At 43.9% G+C, this 18,508-nt stretch overlaps 1 protein-coding gene across 2 annotated transcripts in view; it reads left to right on the forward strand.

The window, feature by feature from the left end:
* The window catches only part of GBE1 (1,4-alpha-glucan branching enzyme 1), a 313,525-nt gene that overhangs the window by 63,793 nt on the left and 231,224 nt on the right, over positions 1 to 18,508 (forward strand). The gene's annotated exons all lie outside the window — the stretch shown is intronic.

Here is an 18,508-nt window from a genome sequence, read left to right on the forward strand (position 1 = left end):
GAGCTGCTGCACGGGTGCCAAGTGGGGGGAGGGTGATCCCCACTACCCCCCACTGCCCCATGCTGCTTGGGGGGGCTCTGTCATGAGTTCTCAGAGGCCCTGATTGCTGCTGCTGCTAGCTGTTTTATTTTTTTTTTTTTAAGAGCCAGGAGGCTGGTGCTGGGCAAGACAGCCATGGGGGCTTCTCTTGTGGCTCCCTCTGACAAGGGCCGAGGCAGCCACAGTTGGAGAAGCTGCAGGATAAACAGGCACAGCCAGATGGCTGCAGGTTCTCCCCAGCTGATCCGAAACAGTTTTGGCCGTATCGAAATGGAACAATGATCCAAAACACCGAAATGACGCGTAGCCGTTTTGCATAGCCCTAGCATATATACCAATTTCAGAAGCATGCACAATAAAAGGGAAGAATTGGATGGCTTAATACAATCTGATTTATGATATAACTGGGATTACAGAGACATGGTGGGACAGTTCACATGACAGGAGTAGAGTCATGGATGGCTATAGCTTGTTCAGGAAGGCTAGGGAGAGGAAAAGAGGAGGTAGTGTTGCTGTTCTATATAAAGGTGACGTGCATATGTTCTGAGGTGGAAGGTAGGCCTGTCGGTCAGATGGTAGAACAGGGCGGTTGTCAACATGGGTGTCTGCTACAGGCCACCAAACCAGGAGAGAGGTGTGGATGATGTTGTCTTGAAATAACTGATGGACACTTCCAGATCTCAGGACCTGGTTCTCATGGGTGACTAATTATTGGGACATGTCCTGGGAGGGAAACAACAATGCCCAAGCAGTCCAGCAAATACTTGGAAAGTGGTGGTGATGGTGGTAACTTCTTAGAGAGGCCAGCTAGAGGAGAATCTTTTTCCAAGGTGCTCACAAACATGGACAAATTGGTTGAGAATGTGAAGGTGGAATGTAAAGTAAATGACGCTAACCACAAAATGATAATGCTCAGGATCCTACAAGAGACTAGGCGCACATCCAGGAGGGCCAGCAGGGGACTGCATGCTTAGGGGCAACCAATACGGGTTCATCAGTAGCAGGTCCTGTCAGACCAACCTGGTGGCCTTTTATGGTCAGATCACCAAATCATTAGATGCAGGGGTAGCAGTGATCATAGTCTTCCTGGACTTCTGGAAGGCTTTCGACACGGTCTCTCACCCCTTTCTCATTAAGAAACTGGGGGACTCTGGTGTTGACACCCACACAGTCAATTGGGTCGCCAACTGGCTGGAGGGCCGCACCCAGGGATGGGTCCTTCTCAACCTGGAAGGACGTGGGCAGTGGGGTTCTGCAGGGCTTGGTCCTTGGGCCCGCACTGTTCAACGTCTTCATCAGTGACTTGGATGAGGGGGTAAAAAAACACCGTGTTCAAATTTGCTGATGACACTAAGATGTGGGGGGATGTGGGCACACTAGAAGGAAGCAACAGGCTACAATCGGACTTAGATGGGTTACAAAGGTGGGCGGATAAGAATAGGATGGGGTTCAACACAGACAAGTGCAAAGTGATGCACCTGGGGAGGAACAACCGGCACCATACCTACGGGTTGGGGAACTCCCCTCTTGTCAGCACAGAGGAGGAAAAGGATCTTGGAGTCATCATTGACTCCAAGATGAACATGGGCCGGTAGTGTGGGGAGGCAGTCAGGAAGGCCAACCGTACCTTGTCATGCAGGCCCAAGGAGGTGATCCTCCCCCTCTATGCAGCACTGGTCAGGCCACGGTTGGAGTACTGTGTCCAGTTCTGGGCGCCGCACTTCAAGAGGGATGTGGACAACATGGAGAGAGTCCAGAGGAGGGCCACTCGCATGATCAGGGGACAGCAGGGCAGACCTTATGAGAAGAGGCTACAGGACCTGAACCTGTTCAGCCTCCAAAAGAGAAGGCTGAGGAGGGATCTAGTGACCTGCTATAAACTAGTCAGAGGGGATCAGCAGGCATTGGGGGAGTCCCTGTTCCCCCGAGCACTGCCAGGAGTGACCAGGAATAACGGTCACAAACTGGCAGAAGGTAGATTTAGGCTAGATATCAGGAGGCGCTATTTCATGGTCAGGGCAGCTAGAATCTGGAACCAACTTCCAAGAGAAGTGGTGCAGGTTCCTACCTTTAAGAGGAGGTTAGATGAATACCTGGCAGGGGGTCGGACTAGATGATTTACTCAGGTCCCTTCCGACCCTAGAAACTATGAAACAAGGCCACTAGACTTCAGAAAAGCAGACTTTAGCAAATTCAGAGAGCTGATGGGCTGTTCTGCTGGGAGAAAAATTGGAGAGAAAAAGGAGTCCAGTAGCACTGATTTATCCTTTTTAAGGAGTACTGCCTTTTGAGTGTACAGGCATGCAGGGAGAAAATTAGAAAGGCCAATTCATGCTTTGAGATGCAGCTGACAAGGGACATAAGGCACTAAAATGGGATTGTATACTTTTGTCAAAACTGAGAGGAAGACCAGAGAAACCACAGGTCCCATACAGGATGTGGAAGGTGTACAGGTATCAATGAGGCAGAGAAGGCTGAAATATTTAATGACATTTTCACTTCAGCCTTTCTAAATAGGGACAGCTCCCAAGGAATATATGCAGTTGACAGCAAAGATAGGGAATGAGGCAGAGCCTGGAGTGATGGCTGAAGAGGTCAGTTATTACTCAGAAAAGCTAGATGTTTTCAGATTGGCAGGGCCAGGTGGAATGTGCTCTAGGGCATGGGAGGAATTGGCTGAGGTCATTTCAGAGCCCTTAGCCATCTTCTTTGAGAAATCACAGAGGTTGGGAGAGGTCCCACATGATTGGAAAAGGGGTAAACACAGTGCCTATTAAGAAAGGGAAGGAGGAGGTTCTGAGGAACTACAGTCTAGTCAATCTGACACCTACACTTGGAAAGATATTGGAGCTGGTTCTCAAGGAATCCATTTTGAAATACTTGGAGGAGAAGGTGACCAGCAAGGATCCTGGTTTTCTCTGTTTAAAAATCACAATTTCTCTGATTTAAGCCCCCCAAATCTGTGTGTTTTCCCTAATTTTAAAATGAAATGTATCTGTATATGACTGTTTTATTGATAGTTACAGTTTTCAAGTAACTTGGAAGCTTACCTGTGCCTCAATCGTTGTAATAAGCAAAATTCTAAACAACTATACATTTTGGCTTTTTTTTTTTTTGTGGTGTTTATCATGGAAAATTGGAACTCCCCTACCCCCTTCCAGCTGCAGCTGTCCCCCCCCCCCCCCGCTTAGTGGTGCTGAGCAGCCCTGATATGTCAGTGCTCTGCCCATGCCACTGCCCCTCACTCCCATACTATAGCCCCATCATCTCAGCCCTACTGGTGCCCCTCACTCCTAACTAGACATTGAGCCATTGAGGACTGATAGTTAAGCACAATGATCCAGTCAGCTATCTATCCACCTTGCAGAGCTTTCATCTAGACTGTATTTCCATAGATTATTAATGAGAACATTTTGAGAGACTGTATCAGAAGATGTGCTAAAGTCAAAGTATATTACTTCTACTACTCTCTCCCAATTCACAATTCCTGTTGCTTTATCATAGAAGGATATCAAGTCAGTCAGGCATGACTTGCTCTTAGTGAAAACTGGATTCCTGTTCCTGATCACCAGGGATCCAGGTTTTCCATTTGCCATGGAAAAATGAGGATTTCTCATTTTAAAGGAGAAAAAAAGTGTATTTTCTCCTTTTAAAGGAGGAAAAACACAGAAAACATGGCTCCTATGTGCATGTGCACACATTGCCTGGCTGGCACGTACATGTGGAGAGCAGTTCCTGCAGCTCCCTGCAGGCAAGTTGGGTGGGGGAAGGATGGGAAGGCCCTCATAGTGAGGGAGGGAATGGGCAGGGCTGGGGCTGGGAGTGCTGCCCAGCCAGGGCAGTGCCTAGGACCTGGGGCTTGAGGCCCAGGGCCATGGTGGAAACACATGGCCACAGGGCCTGACTGGGGAGCAAGACAGAGCAGCTTGCCCAGGTGGCAGCAGGGGAGCTGGTTCCCTGTCACTGCATGCACCCTTAAGGAGGCATGGGGGGCGGGGCACGCGTACCCTGCTGTCCTCCCCCTGGGGCCTCCACAGTCCAGTGGGTGGGATCCGGCCCGTCAGGGCAGAGTGGGGCAAGGAAGCCAAGTGCCTCCATCAGGAGCCCTGAACCACCATGGCAAGGCACTCCCCGCCTACCTGGCAGCAGTAGGGGTGACATTGCAGAGCAGTGCACCCTGCTGCTGCCGGGCAGGCAAAGGGTAACTTGCCATGGTGGAGCGGGGCTCTGGAGGTGGCACCAAGCCTCCGCTCCCTGCCCTGCACCAGATCCCACCTGGGCTTTGCAGGCCCACAGCAGCCGCCAGCCCATATCCACCCCATTTCCCCTCCCTATGGGCTCTTCTCCAGCAATGCCACCTGCAGGGGAGGGGGAGCAAGGCTCCCCATTCCGCTCCAGCCACAGCAGCCACCAGCTCCTGCAAGCAGCAGTCAGGGCTCAGGCATAGCTGGGGGGGTAGGGGCAGGGGGATGAGGACCCAGGTCTCTGGCCATGTAGCTCTGGAGGCTGTGGGTTGGGTGTGAGGGGCACTTGAAGGAATGGGGGGTGGGGGTGGGAGCTAGCAATCGTCAATGGCTCAATGTCCAGTTGGGAAGAGGGGTCAGTCCTGGGTGTGATGCTGTTCCACATCACAGAGAGGATGGAAATAGACTTTTCTCTGTGGTCATAGGGGACAGGACTAAGAGCCTGCATAAGGGAAAATTTAGGTGGGCTGTTAGGAAGGACTTCTTGACTATGAGGCCGGTCAAGCTTTGGAACAGGCTTGATAGGAGTTGTGGAAACTCCATCCCTGGAAACTTTCAAGAGCAGGTAAGACTTGGCTGGGATTGCTTAGTCTGACTTGAGCAGGGGCCTATACTAATTGACCTAATGGGGGCCCTTCCATAAGAGAAGGTACCATATGAGCCCTATTTTTGTGACTGTTACAGCATCTTGGAAGACACCTATTGCAGAGAGGAGGGGTACTAAATAGAAAGGAGTAAGGTTATTTAAATATAACTTAATGTAAAAGGGAGAATCAGGAAGGGCACTCCTGAGAAGGGAAGGTAAATTGAAGTGATCAAAGGGGATAAATAAAATTGAACCCTTTTGAGAAACATAGGGGTTATAAAACCTGTAATGGGATAATTGTCAAAGTCTCTTTTGAGACTATACTCAACATAGTCCAGTCTCTGGATGATTCTTCTTGTTCTGCAATTTCATTTTCATGTTCAAGTTCTCGCCCTCACTTTTATAGAGTTTGTATTTTTTGTATCTGGCTTTTGTATCTTTCTGGGACCTATATAAAATCAGTGTCCATTCAAGCTTTTACATTGTGATTGCCCTGTCTATCTGGTGTAGGTAGCAGAAGGATACTTCAGGGCATATGATGTTGATGAAAAAGAGCAGGTGAATGAGCCCATGATATGTTGCTTGGTTCAGTGGTGATGTGATCTGTATTGGTGTGGGGGTAAATCTAACTTCTGCATCTGGAACAAGACCTGGTGGCTTGGTGAGAGGAATAGTTAGTTTGTTGTTGAAGAGATGTCATTTTAGGTTGGGTAGCTATATATCAAGCCAGGCTTGTCCCCCATAGCTACCTTGAGACCGTCATCGTCATCCAGGAGCATTGGAGGGCCTTTAATGATATGTTCATTAAACATGAGGTAATCTTGGGGAGTAGAGCATAATGTGGATGACTTACCTCTCCATCCTCTTGAACAGTGTTGCGATCTCATTTATTTTTAATTCTGTATCTTGCTAATGAATTGGTACACATGATTAAGATTTTCCTCAAGGTGAAAGGTGAGATGAGTCTTGAAGGCAGAAATGGCAACAGGGATAATCTGATTGTGTGTGTATAGGGGTACCATAAAGACATTAAGGTTGGTTTTTTTTTGTTTTGTTTTGTTTTTTTCAGATGTGATAAAATTCCCCGCTATCTAAGTAATGTGCGTTTAATGTCAGAAAATTCAGTGGACAAATTTCTGTTGCAGAAATGGGTATTAAAAAGCATTTTACCATCTATAGGATCTACCTATGTCCATTAATTCTTTCCTTTGTGTAGTACCTCCAGACCCTATCAAACTCTTGTGTCAGCTGTTTAGTCTAAAAGACAAAGGAAAACCTAATTTGAACAAAATAAAGTATTTCTGGGTAAGCAAGCAAAGCGACTAGAAGTTTAAATGCTTCATTCACAAGCTTTTTCTAGTATTTATTTCCATCTCTTCTACCACTTTTAGCTTCAGTACATGCATTAAAAGCCTGCTTATATGTGGAAGGAAGACTGTTTGGTCTCCTTTCTTGCATTAAAGCAAATGCAACTTACAGAATTGCATTTGGCGCAAGATACTTCCCTTCTGATGTTTTCTGAGTCCATTCTGATATTAAACAACAGTCCAGAAGAGCTCATAAGGCACTATAACTTGGGGGAAAAAAATCAGAACAAAAACTATATAAAAATTGAAATGGCTGTAATCTTATAGAGTAAACCATGTCCTAAATATGCAAATACTGAACTTTTTATCTTCACTTTGATTTCAGATTGGTACTGTTTGCAGGTTATCAATGGAGATCACCTGCAGAGATGTTAAAATATTGCAGGTTCATTCCAATGGATAGATCAGAGAAGGAGGACAGGTTAAATGGTTGCTTACTAACTTTCCTAGTATAAGCAAGCTTTAGGAAATTCAAGTTCAGCCACCCACAGTTGCTCTTAGACCATAATCTCAGAAATGAGTGAATTGCCCTTTTAAAATCTTTAAAATGACAGGCTCCTTCAGTGGGTGGATCTTTATAAACACCAGACATCGACCTTTGCTGCTACTAAAGCAAATTCACTGAACATTTATCTCATGCCTCATACATTATATTTCTGGAACGCTGTTGGTTAACGTATTCTGAATGCCCCAAACTGAATAGAATATGTGGGGGCTTGTCTACATAGGGAGTTGAGATGAATTAGCTTAAAAAAAGGTTTTGTTAATGTGCTTGAAATAGTGCATTAAACCATACGTAGACATTCTCATTCAAAAGTAATGAGCATCCACAAGGGAGTTTAATGCACTTTATCTTGCAAACATTACAGTTTTAATTAATTTTCATTAACTTCCTGTGTAGACAAGCAGAGGGTGTGTAAAGGGAGGAAAGAGCAAATAGAGACTAAAACAAATAAAGCAGTGGCTGAATGCAAATGAAAACATGATCTCCCTGCTGATGTGGTATGCCAGTGTATGCAAAGATTGGAGTCAGTGATCATATTGCAGTGGTAGCTAAAGATGTGCCCCCATTGTGCTGCATGTGAATGGTTTCTCTTTTCCACTGGTAACTATTCTGTGATTTTAAATTAGAAGGTGGTGGGTAAATTTTGCTATTTATTTGTTATGCTCTAATGCCGTACACTTAAGTCTTTTAAAGCTTTGGGTTGGGCAGCCCACCGTGGGCCACCACTTTCCTCTTGGGGCTGCGGGAGAGGAAGAGAGGTTATGTTAAACAGTGCCTGCCATAGGCAATGGTGGAGGGAGAAAATAAGCAGTGCCTTATGTAGGGAGGGGATCAGTTGTATATAGCTTAGGGCAGGGAAGGGGATGCTATGCCAGTTTGAGCTGCTTTTTGCTTATCTGCTGTACCATGGGTTGGGTGATGCAGTCACTCTGGGGGCCGGTTCTGGCCCACAAGCCGTAGGTTGAGCACCACTTTTGTTTTCTTTACCACGCTGGTTTTTACTTTGTCCCTTTTTGATCTACAGAAGGAATAGGAGCAAACCTTAAGTGATGAGTATAATGTTGTACATCTATGGCATTTTTCTGCTTGCACCCATCCCTGAGACCTGTATTAATTCTTGCCTGCAATCTCATGTTCCCACTGAAGTTATTGCTGTTTGTCTCCTGATACAGACAGTTAGGTCTTCATCGAGTCCAATATAAACTGTGGCTGTACCTATAACTGTTGCAGTCTTAGCATGTTGGGGAGGTGAGCCAAGAAATAACAGAAACAATTACTGACTCATTCCGTCACAGATTACTCATAGCTTGGGTGCAATGAACTGAATTTATTACAAAGTTTTGGGTTTTTTTTAATGTAACACAGTCACAAATATGATGTTTCTGAATTTACATGGCCTAATCCTTCTTTTTCCTTTTTGTTCTTCTCCATCCCATCCTCCCATACTCAACTTCATTCCCTGATCTACCAACTTCATGAGACTGAGCTTTTTATTTATTTATTTATTTATTTTTGGAGGAGGGAATGTCGCTCTGCATATTGAAATCCAGTCTTTTCTTTCCTTTCTAAAGGCACCCTGCTTTGCTGGTAAATGTTACTAATCAAATTTATAGCTAAGAGGCTATGTTTTGGATTGTTTTTGAGCTTTAGGCTTGGGCTGAACACAGGTGTCTGTACCTGCATAAGTGACATGTAGGGGTATGATGTAACTTTTGCTTTTTCCTTAACAAAAAAAAAAAAGCAGTTATATCCTTAACATGAATATAGTTATAATTTATTTAATGGCAGCTTTAATCCCTGTTTGGTTTTATTCCCTTTTCTTCAGATAAATAATCTGTAAGCACACTTATGCAGTAGAACTGTCCTTACAGTGTGTGTTTAGTTACACTGCAGCATTTAAGGTGGTAGACCTTTCCTATGTAGACTACTAAGCAAAGGAGACTTCAAATACTCCCTAATGCACAATGTTACCTTTTTACTGCACTATCAGTACCTGCCATTCTGGATTAAAATTGATGGCAAGCTGTTCGCTACACCTGAAAAGATAGGGAGTGTATGATTCCCGCCCCCCCCCCCCCCCCCAATAGATCTACATTCAGAAAAGATATGGAGCAGGGGGTCTTGAGGCTAAAAATGTAGAGAATCGCTGATCTCTTTGGTACCACGTCAGGGCTGTGGGCACAGGACCTCACCCTGTTGTGCCACCCTGGCTTTTCAAGGGCCAGCACAGTGGCTGGAGGATTGGGGGGAGTGGAGAAGGCAACAGTAATGACAACAGCGCTCAGAGGAGCAGCTGCAGGCACTGCAGGGGCGGTTGCAGGTTGTGGACAGGGCAGCATACTGTTTACCTCTTTGCATAGGAGGGTGTTGTGCTGTAGCACTCACTGTGGGAATTGCCGATTTAGAGGGAAAGTTGGGGGCAGCCACAGGCCAGGAAGGAGGGAGGAGGTGATTGTACCTGTACTCGTACCTTGCCTGGGCAAGCTATGCTGCATGTGCCTTCTACCCTGCCTTCTTCCCCCATCCTCAGCTGGCTCCTGGGATCTAGTATGTGGGCAGTCTCCCACACACGTGTATACCCACCCACACACACTTCCCAAAGACCTACTCCCCACACAATATACAAGAGTAAGACCTTATTTTGAGCTCTTATGCATTTGCCTCTATGTACGCTACTCAACAAAACAGAACATTTTTAAAATAATTAAAATACAATATAGTAGATGTTTTATTTTTAGTGTGAATTTTCTTTATCTATAATTTGTCAAAATGATATCTTCTGAAAGGTATTTGTGTTGGGCCATCGACAGCTCACCAAAACTTGTTATGTGGCCTGCTGGCTGAAATAACTGCCCACCCCTTGTCTAGGGACCTTGAACACATCTTGAAGTGTGGAAAATTGGTCAAAGAAGTGAAAAAAGCAGAGGTGCAGGTGCTTATCTTGTTTTAAAAGGCCCCAAACAAGCCATTTTCAACTTTGAGTAATGACTTTGGAGGTCTCATTTTTAATGGCTCCTTTCTTATAGCTCCCTTTTAACTTTGTTTATATAATTATCAAACCAGATTTGTTCTGTCATACCACAATCTTTTTAAGGGAAAAATTTTATTGATTCAAATACTTCTTGAACTACAGATGTTTAATGACAGTTGGTAGATATTTCAAAATGCATACAGTTTTAAGTATAATTGTACATGTGGGGTATAGGATGCTTTCACTTCCTGATCTAAATGAGAGTAACCCTGGAATCAAGTTTCTGTTGAAGACTTTGGTTTAGAGGTTCAAATTCTTGTTGAGAACTTTGTTAGCTTTAGGAGTGACTGTGTACCTCATGATGTTTAAAGAGAAAATCATTATGTTGGTAAGGAAAATTCATGAGTGTTTTGAGTTAGAATCTCATCTCTGTAAAATGTTGATCCCTCATCTGGTGGACACAAACCTTCACATAAGAATTTAGAGTGTTTTCAGCAGCATCATAATTAGGGACTGCTCATGCATCTTGCATGTCCTCACTTTTTCCTTTTTTTAACTCCTAATGCATGGGGGAAATGGGGTGAGGCATCCCAACAACACAGAGCTTTCTCACTGCTCCTTGGTAGAAAGTCAGAATAACCTCAGCATCCTTAATGAAATTTAACTTGTCACATAGCTCATACAATATTGATTGCAGTTGTTGTTTTCCAAAGAGTTTTGTTTTAAAGTCACCCCTCTAAAGCTCATTATATAGGAAAGAGAAGTTAAGTTATGTAGAACTTACGTAAAAACCAGTTATAGTGTTTTTAGCTCCATGGCTGAATTTGCTTCAAGAGTTTTAATCTTCTCCATATTGAGGATGGGTAATTCACAGAAAGACTTATGGATGTACCAAGTGTGGAGGTTTTTTATGGGGGGAATGGGGGATGTTTTTGTTTTGTTTTTATATCTTAGGGGGGAGCCATATCATCTCTACAAGTTTGATTTGTATATCTTTTTCTGGTTAAAGAGCATCATGTAGTCCAATTGAAACTTTACCTCCTTGAGAAGACATTGACAGGAATGCCTGGTTCCAAAGAAATTCAGGAGAGAGTTGCTGAATCTGTCCAACCCCCCCCCCCCCCCCAACCTCAAACTCCAGCATGTAAAGACAGCACCTAGTAACATCCCCAAAACTTCACCTATTAAATAAATTGGATCAGGACCTCAAGATAGAAGAGAACTCAGATCTGATCCCAGAAATCTAACACTACTGGTAAGCCACTGCAGAAGCAGCCTGTTCTCTTGTTGCCTGTAGAAGAAAAGTGAGCTCCAGTTCCAGGTATACCACTTCTTTTTACCTGAGTAGAAGACTAAAAAACCAGGGCTCAAAAGAGGTAGCAAAGATGACACTTTAAATCTTTGGACTCTGTAATGATGCAGTACTGATGCAAAACAGTATCTAAGGACTAGATATTTATCAACAGCTACTGAAGCTCCAGAACTGGACTTGAACTCTTGGTATTGGCTCGTGCAGTACCAAGCCCATTTCCCTAAAAATATATGGTACCAATTTGGCAAACTTTTCATTTCTCAGCATCTGAGTTGCCTCTGCTACTACAAAGACAAGTGACATGCACTCTCCCGGCACACTTGAGAATTACTTGCCCCTGGAATTCCCTTATTCTAGCAGTGTTCTTTCTAGCAATAAGACAAATATGTTCTCTGGTGAATCCTTATCTACAAGTGATAAAGATTTCCCTCTGTTGTAGCACTCATGAGAAGGAATTAGGGGGCCCTCTTCAGCTCCTAGCTTCTTCTGACATGTTGAAAGATTTCTTCCTTCCTAAATTAGCAGGTATCCAGAAGAAATTCTTTCCTGATTGGTGCAATTTTTACTTTGCTGAATTGCTTGCCTTCAGAAGTCCAACAAGGCACAGAACAAAAGTGTGGGGTTTTTTTGGTTTGTTTTTGGTTTTGTGTTTTAATTTTTGTTTCACAAGACCATGTGTGACAAATGGTATAGTTCCATGGCCAGAAATACTTCATCTACTGAGATGAGATCTGAGAACAGTTCACAGCACGAGTAACTGATCCATTTTGAAAGGCACAGTGTTTTCTCTGAACATTGGAAAAGTGATTGAACAGAAATCTAGTTTTCAGAATGGGGGGGGTGGTATATCATTTTCAGAATATTGTTCCAAAGTAAGCATAGACAATACTAGTTTAAGCATTCAAACCAAGTTGTCAGTGGAAGAAAGGAGCTTGCTACCCTATTCAAACAATCATTGAAGCATGCAATGCTTTATTTCAACCATTTCAACATTTAACAGTTTACACTTACTCTTCTTACTATGTGCATTTATGCAGTAACTTAATTCAGCTCTGAGAATCCTTTGGCACCCTATTTTTAATGTCAGCGTAAATCATATTTTCCAAAACTTGCTTTCTGTTTTGAAAATGAAGATTATACATTTTTTATAAACACTACTACTTTTACTGTATTGGGATAGCAATGTGGTGATGAGAAAATAATTTTAGTTAAAGCTAAGGATGTTTTTGTTAGATATTTGTTCTGCAGTAAATACATTGTGGGGGGAAAAAAAAAACACCCCTAGTGCCAGGTTCACAGTTCATTAACCAGGTTACAATGCTTAAGCTAGCATGCAGTTCACATTTCTGGTTATCAGTTAAGGTACAGCTCAGGTTTATTAAGTCATATGGCTTTACAAACATCCATAATGCAACTTGCATGGCTGTAACCCAGGGGTTAGCAATTATTTAATCTGGAGGACTGCTTAATGAGTTTTGAGCTGCCGAGAGCTGCAAGGGTAGCCCTGCCCCTTGATAGTTGCCCCACCCCCTGGTCACCATCTTGGCTCTAGAAGTCCTGCCCCTAAATCCTGACTTTTACCACCATAAGTCCCTTGACTTGTCTCTGGAAGTACTCCTTTGGGGAGGGGAAGGTTGCCATCCTGGAACCAGAAAAAAACTAGATCATATACTAAGAATCAAACATCTACTATAACACTTTTGAATTTTATTTAAAAAAATACTTTTGTTCTGATTTACATGTTCTTGCGTAGTATAGTGAAGTGAGTGCATAATAGCTCAAAATAGTCTTACTCTTGTATATTGTATGTTGGGTTTGTGGGTGGCTATGGCTCTGTGGGGAGGGTGTGGATGTGCTGGGTTTGTGTGTGAGGGGTAAGGGTTACATTAAGTGTGGGGGCCCCCCTGCCCCACCACATGCTCCCCCTATGGTGCACAGCCCCTGCCACCGGTGGTGGCAGCAGCAGCAGCAACAGGCAGTGGACCCTCAGTTTGCTCATGGCCTGCTCACACAGAGCCCCCCTGCGACACGTGGCCTCAGCCAGTTGCAGGACTTGCATGTGGCAGCAAGAAATGGGGCCAGGCCAGTACACCTCTATCGTGTGCCACTTCTTAGAAATCACATACAGCTCTCAGGACTTGGCCAGAGCCTGTGTGATGAAGCAAGTGGCCTGTCCTCACTCCCTGCCACCACGTGCAGCTCCCAGGACTCCACAGGGAAGCAGGGAGCAGGGCTGAGTGGCCTGGCTCCATCACTTCCCTGTTACTTATAGTGGAGTCCTGGAAGCTGGGAAGGCTTGCCAGCTCCATTGCGTGGGGCTCCCTCTGCACTCCCCCTCATGGTGCACAAGATCTGGGAGCTGCATGTGAGCTGCAGCAAGGCCTGTGTGATGGAGCAGAGCTGACCTGGGCTCCATGTTCCTGCTGTCAAGTTTCATGTGGGCCCCAGGATCTGTGTCCTCACTGACCCCGTGCTTCCCACACATAGTTGCTTCCCTACCTGCTTCCCAGAGTGCTGCAGCAAAGACACGAGGAGCAGCTGCTGGAGGCTGGGATAGCTGGGCAGGTCCCCTTCATGGAAACAGCAGCAGCTCTGCCTGGAAGCTGTCAGGACCAGGGCCCTTCTGCTTGAGAGTGGAAGCAAAGTGCATGGTGCTGGGCAGGGTACAATTAATTGGTGGGCCCCTGTGGGCTGGATGAAATTGCCTGGTGGGCTGGATCTGGCCTGTAGGCTAGAGTTTGCCCACTTCTTTTGCTGTAGCCTATGCTGTTATGATATAGTTAGTCAGCCTACCCAGCCAAGTCTTCACAGAAGGAGACTTCTATGAATCTGTGGAGTGACCTTAGGAAACTTAAAAATAGCACATGGTGGGGGAAGCTACAGGAGGTGTCTGAATACTATTCATTGTAATGTTCAGGATATTGAGTAAGTTATGTCCTCATCTAGCATTTTTCTTGGACAAAATAAATCCTGCACACTAAACTACATGTGCAGACTCTTCTCCTCTCATTCCATTGTCTTTATTTTTGTCCAGCTGTCATAAATGGTACAGGATGAGATTCATGCTTCATCTCTCAGAAAGATACTCTGAAGCTTTTATTAATGGCTGGAATTTGGTTAACTGTTCTTAACCCAACTGTTCTTCCATACATTTATATGGAAACTTTACCTTCAAAATGACTTTGTTCTCTATCCAAATCTTGCTTGTGGAACATGTGCTCCCTTAGGTAGATGTTAAGAGTGTTCATTAGGCACCGTAAGCTGCCTTCTAAACTTTTTGAATGTATGCATTACTTGTCTACATAGAAGATGGAATAATCCCAGCTTCCATTCAGTTCTTTGTTGTCTTGATGCAACAAAATTCTAAGCAGTCTAAAAGTGATAGTGATGTTTTGTTGTTGCTTCTTCTGTATGTCAAAACTGTTGAAAGGGGATTAAACCTAAGATCTTGTATGTCATTTTTCTTATAGAACTAATAATCGTTATTTAAAAAAAAACAAACAAACCCAGAAAATAGAACAACAGCAACCTCTCTCCTACATCATTTTTAAATTTATTTATTGATAAAGGAGGAAATAGACAAGAAGCTAAGAGTAAAATATAGTTCCCTTAGGTTAGACAGTGCCAGCTTTAGATTCCATGGTGAAGTTAGATGTTTCTAATGGGAGAAAATACTTTTGAGAAAGGTTTAATCTATTGAGGCAAATGCACACCTCCCTTGTAGTGAAGAATGATTGCTTGATAATATCAAGCAACCTTTTTTATGAAGCTTGGTGACAATCCTGACTGCTTTCCAGTCAGTGTTGAATTGTGCCTCATTCATCCTGTTAGTTTGGGTTTTTCTCCTTTAATTTCAAGTGTGCACTCTTCTCCCAGTGATGGCTGTCTTAACACAGCTTAAATATTGAATTTTTCAATAACACTTCATAAAAATCCTTTTCTGTTGAGACAGTCAGAAACCCAGGTTGTCTTCATCTTCAGTAATAATTTATTGTAACCCGTTCCTCTTCAGCCTCCCTAATACTTATAGTAAAAACAGATGTTGTGTCTGAGTCTGTTCTAATTGATTAGAGCCGAAACCTTGGAGAGGCATAACCCTCTGTACAGGCAGGTTGTCCCTGGAATTAATTTCAATTTGAATTAGTTGCAGTTGTTGTTTTTTGGGAAAAAATGTTATCTTCGCAGGTACTTAAAGCAGGACAGTGGGCTTTGTCCCAGGATGAAAGACTGTCCCAGGAGAAATCTGGTATCACTTTTACCCGTACTTAATCTGGTTTACAGCCACAGACAACAAAGAGCAAACAGAAGAGGCAAACAGACGAGCAGCCAGCTAAGGTGTTTTTAAAACAGTTGAGCTTCTGTTTTAAGTTAGATTGGATATTTGAATTATTTTCTATAAACAGCTTACTTAAAATATCTTTTAATTCGTGACGATGAATTCTGATTTTATTAACACCATTAAACTTCCATTGCTTCACTGGGACTTGTTTAGGCAGAGAACTGTCTTATTATGAACAGCATGTATCAGTGGGGTCTGAGACCTGTGGGTCCTGCTGCAGTATAGCTTATTAAATAATAAGTGCTGTGTGCAGCTCTTTAGAGGGGACTTCTGTGTGACTTATGGCTGCCATGTAGACCATGCAGTGCACTGTTGTATAGCAAAATATAAATTGATATTTTTTTTTTTCCAAAGGAAGATTCCTTCCACTTTTTCAAGAAGCCCTTCAATAATGGAATAATCTTCCCTCTTACCAAATGTCAGGTGTTTGAACTTCTGAGGCAGTCTCAGCAAGTTGCTCTGTGTTGGCATTTAAACTTTTCCTTAAATTAAAAAAAAAATCTGTGCTTCTGTTGCTGAGATTAAATGCATGCAAATAAAGTTAAAAAAAAAAGACACTGGTGTACTTCTTTCTTGGTGGGTGTGGGGATGGGTGGAAATATGTCTCTGGTGTATTGGGCTACTTTTATAGCCTTATAAAAGGACTTGATTATAAAAGGTTGCTGAAATTATGATGTCGTTTTGAAGCATTACACCCATGAGCGAATTTTACAGAAGTGATGCTGGGGGATGAGTTTACAGGTGTTTTGAATTTCATTTACTATATCCTCAGGCTTTTTTATTTTTATTTTGAGTTGCACAGTTTTCAAGGTGAATGTCAGTTGTAGTAATAAAAGCTTTTGAGAGATTAGCCTTCAGGGAAGTCATAACACTTGCTCTAAAAATTAATATAGGTAATTCTGTTTCAATTGAAATAACCAGTAAATAGGGCATCTTGAACTCCCCTTTCCCTTCCCCTCCTTTTACAAAAATCTGAAAAAGTCCAATTCCAAATGCATACTTTTAAATAAATCTCATACAGGTGTCCAGATTCTGATTATTTATGTAACATCTGTCCTTAGCCTAGGACAATGTGTTACACCTATCTTAGTTTAAGCAGGCAGAAAGTGCTCTAAAGCTATAATTGAACAAACATTCTGGAGTCTTAGACCACTTTTAAAATGGCGGATTGTGCTAAGGTAACCATCACTGGATGAAGAATTAGATGAAAGCACTTTGTTAGAGCAGTTTATCAAATGTCTTTGCCAGATCCCATCAAGGATTAACTTAGAGTGTGATCACTGCCATCCCAGCTGGCATTGCTCAGTGACAGCCTCCGATCCCAGCCTGGCACGCAGCCCAGCTGTCCCAGTCCGGTGGTGCGCCACAGCCTGATGTGGGGGGGCTGTGGAAAAAGGCCTCTGGGGTCTCCTCCCCCGCAGCAGCCCCTGCTAGACAGCAGCACACTTGCTTGGCTTGTGGGGGGAGAGGGGAATTGGGGACTGGGATAAGGGCTCTGGGTATGCCGCTGCCTGTATGGGGCTGCTGCAAGGGAAGGGCTTCAGTGTCTGTCTTGCCCCAGCTGCTGCTGACAGTCATCAGCTGGTGAGGGGGGTGGGAATGGGGAGACGGGCCATTCTGGCAGCCTCCTGGAAGGCATGCGGGAATGCTCCAGTGGCCATTGTGGGTAGGCTTCAAGACCGCTCCACCGTACATTGAATGAATGCCTGTTTGGTTTGCTTATGCTCTAACTTTTATAGCACTTGGTCAGGTGATAGTTAGCTTCCACCAGGGGCCTTTTGACCATTTGTAGTTAGCCCTAGCAGAATATAAAGAAATATCTGAAGTAAATAAAATTGTCTACTAAGAGGTTCACACAAACTAGATCCTGTGTATATGGGAGGATTAGTTACTCAGTGGGCGCATTTACACGTCACCCTATGTTGTTGTAGTGACACGTTATGTGGCCATATGATACGCTACTGCGACATAGCAATCACGTGAGTCTTCACATGATCAGCAACTACTTTGCTATAGTGGCACGCTCGCCAGTTTTAGCATGCCCGCTGTGGCAAAGTAGCAGTTAAAGTTTAATCATACACCATGCACATGGCACAGTATGGGTAGATACTGCACCATGCTTTAGTACTTCCAAAAGGAAGTACGTGCACCCACTGGGTTGTTGCTGCCTAAACCAGCTGTCAGCAGTCTTTGCTGCTGATGGCCAGAGCTTGCATCCTGACCTTCTGCAAATTGCTGCCTTCTAGAGTGCCCGAGTCACGTGTGTTTAGTCCTATTGTTGATGCCTAGCTCCTCTGCAGTGAGGGTAAGTGCAGGTATGAGATGGCAGCAAAGAGTGCTGTGGAGAAGACCAGACATAACACAGCTGTGTCATGCCACTTATTGCCTGTACGCTCTGGGCTGTTGTTTGATCTGGCCCGTGGGACATAGGTTGCCAACCCCTGATCTAAACAAGTTGAACAGCCAGTCTTTCCTCCATACTTAGTACCTTACCTCTTGAAATTGATGGGTCAATGGAAAGTAGAGGGCAGGATTTTTCTAGTAGTTTTCAATATAATGTTAACTTAGGGCAGGGGAAGTCAGTTCAGTTGGCTCTGTGGGCCAGATCTGGATCCCAGGCCTTCTTGTGAGCTGCAGAGACCTTGTTGGCGTGGCTGCCAGGGCTGCCTTCCCATGGCTCTAGAACCTGAGGGGTTTGAGGGGTGGGATGCTGCTACTGTCCACCTTTCCACCTGCCGTGTTTTTTTTCCTGTCATTTTTTAGCTTGTTAATGGTGACTGAAGGCTCTGTATTCAGCACTAGGCAAGGGGATGGTGGCCAGGCAAACTAGCCCCATAGACTGCAATTTAACCCCAGTTCTACAGCCCTGACAAAGATTTCTTGGTATTTCTAGCTGTATTGGGACTAAGTGGGAGAGCAAGCTGGTAAGGTTGGCAGAAACTATTAAAGCAAGTTGCAACTGCCTAGTGTTTTTCTCTGGAAGCTCTCAAATATTTCTGGCATTAAAAATCTATATGCTGAATGTGCTTTTGCTTATGTCTACCACTGTCCCTGGCATGACATCTGGAAAGCAGAGATTAATTATTAAGATCCTACTATATTTACAGTATTTGCTGCAGTAGATATTTTCAAATCTATAGGATTT

The sequence above is a fragment of the Crocodylus siamensis genome, chromosome 1 (genome assembly GCF_052110815.1).
Source record: "Crocodylus siamensis isolate JL-2025a chromosome 1, ASM5211081v1, whole genome shotgun sequence".
NCBI classification, from domain to species: Eukaryota; Metazoa; Chordata; order Crocodylia; family Crocodylidae; genus Crocodylus; species Crocodylus siamensis.